The sequence below is a fragment of the Condylura cristata genome, unplaced genomic scaffold (assembly GCF_000260355.1).
Source record: "Condylura cristata isolate star-nosed mole 26May11 unplaced genomic scaffold, ConCri1.0 scaffold00015, whole genome shotgun sequence".
Classification (NCBI taxonomy): domain Eukaryota; kingdom Metazoa; phylum Chordata; class Mammalia; order Eulipotyphla; family Talpidae; genus Condylura; species Condylura cristata.
Window position 1 is genome coordinate 14,805,904 of NW_004567116.1, and position 13,253 is coordinate 14,819,156.

Consider the following 13,253-nt stretch of genomic DNA (forward strand, 5'->3'; position numbering starts at 1 on the left):
TATTCACCTTCCAGTGAGGACTGACACTCAGACCTAATCTAAGGATTTCCTTTCTATGGACCACAGACTAATATTCTATGTATTACTAGGGTCTTTTACCTTGGTTATTAATCTCCCACTGATAGCCAGGTACTTCCAAATATTGTCTACTACAAATAATGTTGTCATTGTTATCCTAATACAAATCTATTTATGCCTATCTGTGATCACAATCTTAAGGTAAATTCATAGAAATTCTGGAAAGAGGCTTAAACATTTTTAAGAGTAAAGAAACTTTTCAACAAATCACATCAAAGTTCTTCAACTTCAAACTGTATGTGTCAGCAAAGAAATTAGATGGAAAGAGTGAAATACACAATTTGAAATGGGAGTCATTTGTGGTTTAATACGATGAAATCTAGGAAGTATACAGGCTAAGTAGTCAGTTCTGAGAGCAGCCTCTAACTCCTGCCTCATTAAGAGACAGGTAACGAAGATGCTCCAATATGTTCACTAGTGCTTCTTCACTTTCCAGACAGCCCATATCCTATTTTTACAGGAACATTTTCATCTTCCTTCAGGAATCCCGTTGTTTTATACACATAGTTTTTGCTTGTGTACTTGTTTCTCATCTACCTCTCAGTCCATTTGGAATATTTCCAGAAACAACATCAAATGGGTTTTCTTCTTTCTAATATGCTCAAAACAATTCCAGATACTGCCCTTGACTTAATTATACCTATGTGAGGTTACAGTTCATTGTTTCTCCATAACTCACTTCCTGTGTGTACAGCACTGCCCACATGTGCTCCCAGCTCCCAGCACTTTTTAGTGCCTTGACACTAAAAATATGATATACATGTGCTATTTGACACATTGTGTTATATATTTTCTAGATAATGATTACTAAAAGTATGCCAGGAAGTTGTACGAAGCTTGAGAAGTTTAAGTATGCACCGTCATATTTGAAAACAAGAAATTACTGGGACTCCCTGGTGGCCGAGGGGTTAAGTCTCAGTGCTACAACCAAGACAGCCCACACTGATGGCCTAAGTTTGATCCCCAACCAGGGAGCTAACCACATAGGGCTCAGGAGACCTCACCTGTCTTACCCAAGGCTCCACTCAGCAGTGTACTTTGTCAGTCCACCTGTTCTGCTTACCACTCTGTCTCTGGTGAATTCTCTCAATGCCCTTGCACCTCTGTCCTGTACCCTATTTCTGTATGCATAAAAAAATTAAAATCTTTTTTAAAAATGATTGAAAAGCAGTCTTAAAATAATCTCAGTTTTGGCCCTCCCTGGTGGCACAGCGGGTTAAAGCACTGCACTCAGAATCTGAAGCCACTTCCGCATGAGTTCGATTCCCACCTGCCCCGGAGGAGTCCACATGGCGGGGCAGACCTCTCCTGGCCCGCCCGCTGCTCCCCTCAGCAGTGTACTTCATAGATCTGCCTGTTCTGCTCCCCATTCTGTCTCTGGTGAGGCCTCTCACCGCCCCTGAGCCTCTGGTCTGTACCCCAGTTCTGTATGCACAAATAAATAAATCTTGAAAAAAAAAGTTAGAAACTTAATTAAAAAAAATAATAATCTCAGTTTTAATTCTTAAGTATTTCAATTTATAACTTGAAGTGAAAAAAAAACACATTTTAAAACTCACACATCTCAAAAGATACTTATAAATATTACAGGTTTTAGGTACTCCGCCTGTAACACCTAACGGATAATTTGACTCTCACTTATATACCACAACTTCATGTCCAAACTAAAAATTTCTGTTCTGTTGATGAGGAAACTGAGGCTTAGATTGCTTAGGAATCTCTACCAATGTCACTTTGGAAAAACAGGGAGCCAAGAATGGACAAGGTTTGTTCCACATTATATGACCTCCACATATGTGGCCTCCACAGTCCCCATCTTTCTCTGGTCACAGTGGGATGAGAGGCTCTGTTAACTCCTTGAAAGAAACACACAAACGTCAGGCTTTCTTCTCCCCTAGCATGTAGCACAGAATAAGAACTCTCCAGCTGTGAATCTATTTTGGAAAGGGCCCAGATTTTTGGGCCTTCATTTTGCTCTAGTCACACTACCCTTCAAGAATGAAGGTTCTGTGACTTCATGTAGCTTAAGCCTAAAACTCGTAACATTTCATTTTCTTTTTAGTTTAAACACCTTTTTTGTTTCTGTTCTTATCAGTTAGATGTGTATTTTATGTCCAGTCCTTTAAGTTTTAAATCCCTTTCCCATCTCTGTATCTTTTTTGGTTGATGGTCAGCCTGGCAGTGAAAAATAGCCACTTTTCTGACTTGTTTGAAACAAATTCTGAAATCTGAGTCTAAGGCTTGAAAATTGAACAGATAAAAGCCATGTGTTATCAGATTCAAAATACATCCTGGTGAAATGTGTGACATCTAAATTTTGATTCTCTACCAACTTGTTCTAACATCCTAAAACTATTTCTCTTAGCTCAACAAAATATTTAACCTGTAGGGAACATTAGGGAACATTATATATATATATAGACATACATACATATATACATATACATATATACATATATATGATGTATACATATATACATACATATACATATATACATATATATGATATATACATATATACATACAAACACACACACACAAAGTTTATGGGTGAGTTAAATTCATAGATAAGACCTGCTCTTAGCCATTAGAGATGTCAGATAGACTTAAGCATAAAATAACTAACATTTATCAAAAACCAAGAATAACTCAAAGTCTTTGCATATGCAACACAATTCATCTCAACAAAGCTAGGAAGTCTAATCCCCACTTAGAGTAAAAACTGAAGCATAAAGGGATGAAGTTACCTAAAATCACACATATGACTCAATGGTAAAGCAGAAATTTGAACCTAGGAAGTCCCACACCAGTATACACCATTAATAAACACTCCTATCGCAGTCAGAAAAAGGGGATCTTAAAGGAGGTGATGATTTAATGTGAAAGAGATGATGATTTAATGAAAACAAAGTAGAGAACAAAGTATTTTCTTTTAATGCCACTCAAGTGTGCCAATCATTGCTAAGCCTATAGCAAAAGAAGTGGGTACGTTTTGGGGGATCAGGAAGAAGGGGATTCAGTGTGACTTCAGGGAAAAATGTTATATTGAAAGCAGAAAACAGACTGGTACCATTCCTTCACTTAGGGGCAGGAAGGTATTTTGATGCTGGTGGCATTTAAAGCAGTATGAAACAGAACCTTTTGTACAAAGATTGTTATTTTGGTAACCATACCATATGCAATGAAAACATTTGTAGGCTTGATCAAGTGATTTCTCAGAGAATATTTATAAAATTTGGGCATAAGGACAAGAAAACTAACCTACATCACCTGGACAGCCGGTGGCCCGGCTATGTGGTCACAATGACTTGAACAGGATGAGTTGTGGGCTGGAATCAATGAATTTTAGATTATTATTTCTATGTCATGCATGTGTAAGCACAGACTTGGATAAAACTAAAATACTGCTAGATAACTTTAATTGTATCATACAACCAGAAATAATTTTACCAGGACAAAATGCAAATGTATAACTATAAACATTCAATATAAAAGAAACACTTAATATAGAGATTTAAAAAATAAAGATAATAGATTATTTTCATTTCTTCCTTTTTTACTGTTTTGCCTCTTAATAAATGTTTTGTCATTGTTTGGGATTTCATAGTAGACCTCAAATGCTTCCAAATTTATGCCTATAAAGCCACCAAGGGAAAGGAGGGGTGAGTACATAGAATACGAGGATGACCTGATGCAGCCGCTAACTACTTGAGAACATCTAAATTTACAGAGGGGGGAAATTTTTGTTAACGTAATGGTGCAGGTCTTAGAAGAGTTTTTATATCATTGTACCCAATTCCTCTAAGAATTACATGAATTTACATTGAAGATGCTGAATAATCCAGTCAAAGTGAGTAAATGACTTGAACAGACATATCTTTTGAAAGGAAATATATTAATGACCAACAGGCACATAAAATCATGCTTAACATCACCAGGCATTAGGAAAATGCAAAGCAGCCACAATGGTACTTCACTCTTGATAGAACAAAAACCAACATAAAGACACACACAGGTAAGGATGTAAACACAAGGGGACGTTTGTGCACACTGGTCTGGCACTATAGAAGACATTATAAATCATTTTCAAAAAAATAAAAATAGAACTACCAAATGAAGCAATTCTACTTCTGGGATTATAGCCAAAGAAAATAAAAACACTAACTCAAAAAGATAGATGCACTTTCATATGCATAACACTTTATAATATCTAAGACATCTTTCCACAGAAGACAGCCAATAACCAACAAGACAGACAACAGGCCAAAAAGAAACACAATCTCACCAATCATCTGGAGATGCAAATCAAAACCAGATCAAACCGTTGCCTCATACACTTTAGAAAGGCTGTGAGAAAAAAAATGAGAAAAATTAAGTGCTTTTGAGGGTGTAGATAAATGAGACCCTGTGGACTATTAGTAAGAATGCCTTCCACTAGGGAAAGCAGTATGGACAGGACTCAAAAATTTAAATCACAATGAAATACTACTTTGCACCTGTCAGGAGTCTATAACCAAAAAAGTGTTGGCAAAAAGATGGACAAACTGAAACATCGGTATACTGCCTGTGGAATGATAATACTGTACAGCCACTATGGAAAGCAATATATGATTCCTCAGAAAATTATTATTTTTTTAACTTTAACATATGATCCAGTAATTCCATCAATAGGATTATATCCACAAGGATTCCAAACAGGATCTTAAAGAGATACCGGCCCACCTGTGTGTTTTGTAGTGTTATTCACAATATTCAAGACACAAAGCAACCTTGATATTTGAACAAGAAATATTGTACTATACACACACACACACACACACACACATATACATAGCTGAAGTGCAAAGATTCATAGAGCATAGAATACTACAATAATACTATAATAATACTATCTCTCTACCTACCTAAAGATCTATACTATATGCATATATTTAGCAATATATTCAAAATAGTCCATGGAACTGACAAAGTCCTTGAAAACATATTAAAAACCAACTCAAAAAGAACTAGAAAACACAAATAGTCTTATGACCACTAAAGATTTAAATCAGCACTTTAAAATACCTAGTCAGATGGTTTTAGAAGGCAATTCTACAGTTACAGAACATAATGCTGTTTTCCTTTATTATTTAACATGCTTATAGTGCCCACCAAGTTCTAGGTACTTTCTGGGTGATTTCTTTTTACACAGACTTTCACATGGCCTTTATTTAATATACACGGCAACATTATATGTAACTATTATAATTAGACACAACTTCTAGATAAAGATATCTGTAGATAAAGTAAGCAATTTTCTAATGGTGTAACAGTTATCAAATGACATAGAATAATAGAAATCCAGTTAATATGCCTCCAACACTGAGCTATGAACCATCGCATTACTATCTCCTTGCTAATAAGTCATCAGATTTGATATAAAGATATACATCCAAAAATTTCAGTGCAGGATTACATATATTAATAAAATATTTTTTTAAAAGATTTTATTTTATTTGTGCATACAGAACTGGGATACAGGCCAGAGATGTGGAGGGTGAGAGAATTTACCAGAGACAGAGTGGAGTGCAGAACAGGCAGATCAACGAAGTACACTGCTGAGGGGAGCAGCAGGCGGGTCAGGAGAGGTCTGACACGCCATGTGGTCACCTCCGGGGCAGGCGGGAATCGAACTCATGAGGAAGCGGCTTTAGATTCTCAGTGCTGTGCTTTAACCCGCTGCGCCACCAGGGAGGGCCATATTAATAAAATATTTTTTTTTAAAGATTTTATTTTATTTGTGCATACAGAACTGGGATACAGGCCAAAGATGTGGAGGGTGAGAGAATTTACCAGAGACAGAGTGGAGTGCAGAACAGGCAGATCAACGAAGTACACTGCTGAGGGGAGCAGCAGGCGGGTCAGGAGAGGTCTGACACGCCATGTGGTCACCTCCGGGGCAGGCGGGAATCGAACTCATGAGGAAGCGGCTTTAGATTCTCAGTGCTGTGCTTTAACCCGCTGCGCCACCAGGGAGGGCCATATTAATAAAATATTTTTAAGATTAGTTAATCAGTGAAGAGAATTATGATGAGAGAGAATCAAAATACCATTTTTATTTAGTCACTTATATAAACATAAATTCATATGCTCATGCAATAGATATTTTAAAATGAAATTTGACAAAAATACTAAAAAAATCATTGAGAGAAATATCAATTTTTAGGATAGTTTTATTTATATTTTTATGAATTTTTCCCAACAATTGCCTCCACATTTCTCAAATTAAGGATAATTTGTAGATATATACCTGAATGTATTATAATAGATATGTACTTCACAGCTTTGTCAACCACCTAAATTCCCAATCTAGCATTTATTCATTCCACAGAAAATACAGGATTAAGAAAAATTGGTTAACTACTGTCTGAAAAATGGTAAGTTATTTATTTTACTCATTGTTGTTTTAAAAAGTCAAAATAAATGAGCTACAGTTATTTTTTCATTTCATTCCCTCCTAAGCAACCCCAATACCAATGTGTGAGTGGGTTATGTATAGTGTTACATTAACAGACACTGCTATTCAAAAACCTCTTAGTCTTATCAATAAAAAAACAGTAAGTAAATGAGATCAGCCAGCTGATCAAATATCTTGAAATCCAAGAGCACCATTGTAAACCATAGGTGTAGACAGAATTGAGAAAGTGGACAATCATCATTAAATCACGGCGGTCATCCAGTACTGGATAAAAAAATTCAAAACTAAATTGGATATTTTCACAGATGAAAATTACTTCCCCCAATTACAGGTTAGTTTTAACATGTGTCCACAATTTGATATTCTCTCCAGAAGGTGGAGCTTATTTCCACTTCTTTTGAGTACAGACTCATGAAACTTAATGACTCCTTCTTATGAGTAGAGTATGGAAAGGGAAAAATAGTAACATAATACTAGAGGAGCTGGACATGCACCACGGTAAGCAAATAATATCAGTTATGTTGATATACTGATCTGTTTCATCCCTATAGTGGCTTGAGAAGGGCACATGATTTCTGTGGCATTCTTGCCAGATTCCATAAGCCTAGCCTGATATGAAACTGCATCAGACAAGCCCATACTGAGGGACGTTGTATAAAACACCTACAATATTCTTCAATATTCTACAATATTCTTCAAACCCATAACACAAAGATTAAAGTGTCACAAGTTGTAGGACACCAAGGAGACGCAATAACTGGAGAAGAGTCACTGGTACTGTATAAAGTTTTGAGTAGAAAATGTTTTCATTGTGCTAACTCAATGAGATTTTTGTGTTTCTTTTTCCTCAAGAATTCTTAATTATACTTGCTAGAATAAACCTTTCCTTTCCTTTATTCTAAATAAATAAATAAATAAGCCACATACCTTTGTTACTCTGAATCCACCTAATCCCATTTTCTCAAAAGGAAAAACCTTCTCCCACTTAGTTTTTGGGTATACTTGCTCTTCACCCTAAGCCTCTCTATTCTCCTTTATCCTTAATTTTTACCAACACTATAACTGATCATCTGTGAAGAGTCTATCTTACCACCCCAGTCTTGGTCAGATTCTCTTGCTTTACTGGCAGGGGCAATCCCTGAGCAGTAATACTGAGGAATGAGGGAAAAGTAGGTAATCGATGAATCAATTACAAGGGGACATGATACAAGCTGACCTTTATGAGAAATCACAACCAACTTATAAGTCAAATGGGCCATCTCAGGAGAGGTTGTGTGGAACCACTGTAGGGGGAACCAATGGAAGGAATGTGAACCTACAGAATTTATCTGCCAGCTTCTTTCTCTTTTCCCTCCATGGTCAAAGTTTTCCTCCTCCTTTCATGTTTTGTAAACAGACTGCTTTCAGCAGTCCTTGGGAAAACTGATTCTCAAGCTTCAAGGTCTGATGTTTTATCTGTGACTCAGTGCAGTAAGTAGAAGGTACCCCATCTTCTGTGGGTTCACAGTGATGTACTGACATGGACATGACTTCTGCCACTAAAGAAATAACTATTAGTGTCAGATGAGAAACTACAGCAGTGGTGGCCAAGGAAATCCATCTATCCGATAGGCAAGACCAGGCGGCAGATGAGCCTGAACAATATGGAGTGTTTCTGGTACAAACAAGATAACTCTTTGTTCCCAAATGATGCATCAAGTATTTTTTTCAACTATTTATTTGTCTCTAGACTGAATGTAAGGGGAAAAAAAAAAGGCAACTATACAGGGCCTTACTTTATATGAAAATGCAAATACTGACTGACAGGAAGATCAAGTTGAAAAATTATAGATGACCAGTGCAGAACAAAAAGTGCTAGCTACCATGCAACTAAAATCCTTTAAAACATGCTTATTCTGGATGTTCATTCATCCCTTACTGGAAACAAAACACAAGAGTCACAATGCCAGCTGGAAAAGCTCTTCTCAAAATGTATATTCTCAAAGATCTGCAATTCAGCAAACTTTTGCATAAATACAAAATCTCCAGTGCAGACACAGAATCATTTCAATTACCTCCTGGAGCTGGCTCACAGTTATCAACAACTTCAACATGACATTTCATTCAAAATTGCTATGGGCCACAAGGGTCGAGGAGCAGAAAAGAACCAGCCCGGGACTTGGGAAGCCCCAGAGACTCAGAAAGCAACATTTTGTCAACCCCTCCAACCCTGCACCTGACATGACTGTAATGACAGTGTATTTTTAAACCATTTCTACCCAGTGACAGAGACAGACAGAAGAAAGGACTATCAGTCTGAGTGATTCATTCAGCTGCCAACGTGAGCCTCGTCATGTGTTTCTCTGTGGGCCAGTCCTAGAAATTGAGGGAGACAGACATGGGTTTACTGCTCAGACCCAGAATTTAAAAATAGAACAAAAGGCCGGGGCTGCTGCTGGCCTCCCCTTCTCACCCAGCAGGATGGTGATTAGCTGTACTTTCTCTGAGCCAGTCCCTTGTTTAATATCTTTATTGGCCACTTTCCATATCTGAGTCTGGAGCCAGGCTGTGAGATGATGTTTATGGGGGGTACATGGGCTTGGCAAGGTCTGCAGTTAAAGTGTGTTCAGGGCTGGTGGGGGCACAGGTGCAATTTTTAGCTGTTTAAGGGGAGTCTAATAACACACAGACAGCACTTTGGGCCTGGCGATATTCCTCCAGCTTTGCAACCTCTTTGGAACAACACAAGATGTCTCTGTTCTCAGAGCATGTTCTGATGCCATAGAAGGTGCTTACTGGCCCACATCAACCTTGTGCTGGGGAAGCAGCTGCTAACTCATGAGTCTTCCCTTTCCTGGCGATGCTGGTTTAAAAATCAATTGTCTGCATGCAACTAGAAGGTGGTCATCACTTCCTTTGTCAGTATATGTTTGGTTGTCAGGGGAGAAAAAGAGCATTTGTGAAAGAATGATGTTGTGACCTTAGACATCATTTGTGGCTCAATTTCCTTACCTATGAGGCAGATTTTTTATTCTTCCCTTACAAAATTATTATAAAGGTGAGCTATTTCATTTATAAAGTGTATGCATCCACATCCTGTATGTGAATGTGATGAATGAATGAGTGAATGAATGAATGAACAGGGTGCACATAGGGCTGACTCTTCCCCATTCCAGCTAATGAAAATAAACGCCTCCCTATCTATGATAATCCCTCCATTCTGCTCACCTTATATTAATAAGTGTCCTTCAAATGGAAGAATTATCTTTGCCTCAAGATTTGGGAGTTTGTATGTGTCACATCTTGAGTACTGATCTTGTATGCATAAATAAATTTTAAAAATCTTTGAAAGAACTGTAATTGTATCTTCTTCAATGATATAGCTAATACATTGCCTCACCCTCAAATAATTTTATAATGCAAAGATGAATACTGAAAGAAAATTACCAAACATTATTCTCAATTTTTTTTTGGATTTTATTTCTGTATTCAAGTGTGCCTTTGCCAGAAAAAAAAAAAAATAGCCTCTAAACGTAAGATCATTGCATTCACTTTGTTAAACTGTGATGACATATACATTTAAGAAACTCACTTGCTGGCCAGGCTCACAAAACCATTTTATTGAAAGGCAGCAGCAGAGGGGTTTAGAAAGAAAAACAACTGAGTTCCTTCATCAGTCCCATTATTTACCTGTTCTGGGAATTTAAAGCAATTATTTTATACTTCTGTTTTTTTTTTATTTCTTTGTCTTTAATATGGAAATAAAGGGTATAACTGTTGCACGGGTTTCTGGGAAAGAAAAATACACAATAGAATAAATGACGTGGAAGCAACAGACCTCCATATACAAAAAAGAAAATAATAAAAAGAATAAAGAACCTAAAAGCTGATTTTAACCCTTCAAAAAAGTTAAAACTAGGCCCTTCACAATGGATCATCGACCTAAATGTAAAATACAAAACTATGAGACTCATAGAAGACAACAAAGGAAAAATCATTGATGACCTTGATTATGGGCAATGACTATTTAAATACATCACTAATGAAAAAAAATCATGAATTAAATCACTTGAATGTCATTAAGTTAAAATTTAAAACTTATGCTCTGAAAAAAAAATATTAGGAGAATAAAAAGACAAATCAAACTGGGAGAATATATTTGCAAAAGACATCTGTAAAGAACTATGAGTCAAAGTATAGAAAAAATTTTAGAACACAAGCAGAAAACAAACAGCACAAGTAAAATATGGGTTTAAAAAAACTGAACAAAAACCCTACCAAAGAAAATATACAGATGTAAAATTAACATATGAATAGATCACAACATCTTACATCATTATAGAAGTGCAAATTAAAACAATGTTAAAATGCCACTACATACCTATTTGGATGGCCAAAATTCAGAACACAGGCACAATCAAATGTTGGCATGGGTGTGGAGCAAAGGAAAGTCCATTCATTGCTAGTGGAAATATAAAACAGTGCAGTCACTTTGCATGACAGTTTGGTAATGTCTCACAAAACTAAACCCATCTTACCGTGGGGTAATACCAAAGTAATTGTTGAAAACTTGTGTTCACACAAAATAAGTACACATAAATGTTCATAGAAGTTTTATTCTTAATTTCTAAAACCTGGAAGTAACTAAGATGTCTATTAATAGGTGAATAAGAAAATAAACTCCAGTACATCAAACAATGGGATCTTATTCGGAGATCAAACTACAAAAAAACAGAGGAAGCTTAAGTACACATTACTAAGGGAAAGCAAATCATTGGTAAAGGCTACAAACTGTTGGATTCCAACTTTATAACCTTCTGAAAAAGGCCAAACTTTGAAACAAAGTCTAGGAAATTACAAACCTGAACCCACAGTTAAGTCCGTAAGCTAGAAGACAGTAAAAAGTTCAGTGGTTGTCAGGATTGTGGGAAGAGGGATGAATATGTGAAGAAGAGACTATTTTTAGAGCAGTGAAAATATTCTGTATAACACTACAGTGGTAGATATGTGTCATTATACACTGTCCAAACCCATAGAATATACACTAAGAGTGGAACCCAGTGGAACCTGTGGACGCTGGGTGATAATGATGAGCCAATATAAGATCATGGATTGTAACAAATGTGCCTCTTTGTGGGGATTGAGGGAGAGATTGTGTGTGCAGGAACAGGGCAGATGAGAACTCTATTATCTTTAAATTTTGCTGTGAACCTAGAAACAGTTTAAAAATATGAAGTTTATTAATTAAAAAAAAAAACATGCAATAGAGATAATATAACCTGAAACTAAGAGGAGGCAATAAGTAGTAGCTGATAGTATTTTATTTATTAATAACATTATTACATTACAAAAGTCTCAAAATTACTAAATACTCTGTAAAATAAGGATTAGGTACTGCAAAGACTTGTGAATTTTAAAAGATGCACATACCCACATATAATCATTTCTGCCATGCTAATGTGACACTGGTACCATCCAGCCGAATCCTAATATTACATATCAGGCACCAAAATTTAATAGGCATGCAAAAGCTCCTGACAGAATTAATAATTATGATCAAAATACCATGAACAACCAATTTTAATGATAAGATAAGGAACTTATTTCCAGCCACCCACTGTGAGAAACTAATCTTCCTCCACATCCTAATCTACTGACACACACAGTCTGGGCTGAAATAAGCTCTTAATAATGAATAATCTAGCTATGAATATAATTCTGCTGAGCAGAAAATGGAGGATTATAGAACATTTCAGAAATAATTAGTTTTCTCTTTTCCCACTCACCCACCCTTTCAGTTAATTTTCTTTAAAACTGTTTTGTTTGGTGCTGCCATCTTAAGGAGGTAAGTAGGTATGCTCAACAGCATGGTCAGTATCAGCCAAAGAAAATGTGCCTGGCAGGGAGTGGGGGTCGAGGGATACTGGAGTATAGGAACAAAGGCACATAGAAATGGCTGATACTTAACAATAGTCCCAAAAGAAAACTCCCTACTGGGCCTCCCTGGTGGAAGTCTCAGCGCTGTCACCATGACAGCCCTCCCATGCCAAGGTGATCTGGGTTCAATCCCCAGTCAGGGAGCTGACCCAACAGTGCAGCAGTCCTTTCCTGTCTCACCCGCTGCTCCCCTCAGCAGAGTATTTCAGTGGATCTGCATGTTCTGTTTCCCACTCTGTCTCTGGTGTCTCTCACCTTCCCCCAGAATATCTCTGGGGTTCATCTATACAGAAATAAAAAGCTTTTTAAAACTCTCTGTCCTCATGTGCCACCATTCTGTTAAGTCCCATGACCCTGCCCATCTTTGGCGCCACAAGCACACCAGGGTCCTCCTTGCATCAGACCTGAACACATGCTCTTCCATTTGCCTGGAAAGTTCTCCCTGAGCCTTCACGAGGCTACATCTTCCCCACCATTTGGGTCTACCTCACCTCTGCTCAGGACTTCTCCAGGCCATCCTTTCTGACAGTGCTGATCCTCCCTGGCTCTTCCCTGTCTGAGCACTCTGCTACCTTCATAGAATGAATCACACTTAGACATACCTCTCTGTTGACCTGTCTATTCAGAGTCTGTTACCCCTCTCTAAGCTCCATAATGGCAGGGTCACAGAGGCTTACTATTAGCAGATAGTAGAGACACATATTTATTGAGTGAATGAATGAATTTTGAAGAAGAGTCCTTCACAGAAAGTAAGTCAACTCCACAAATTCGTTAATGTGATTGTTGAAAACACAGTTTGTTT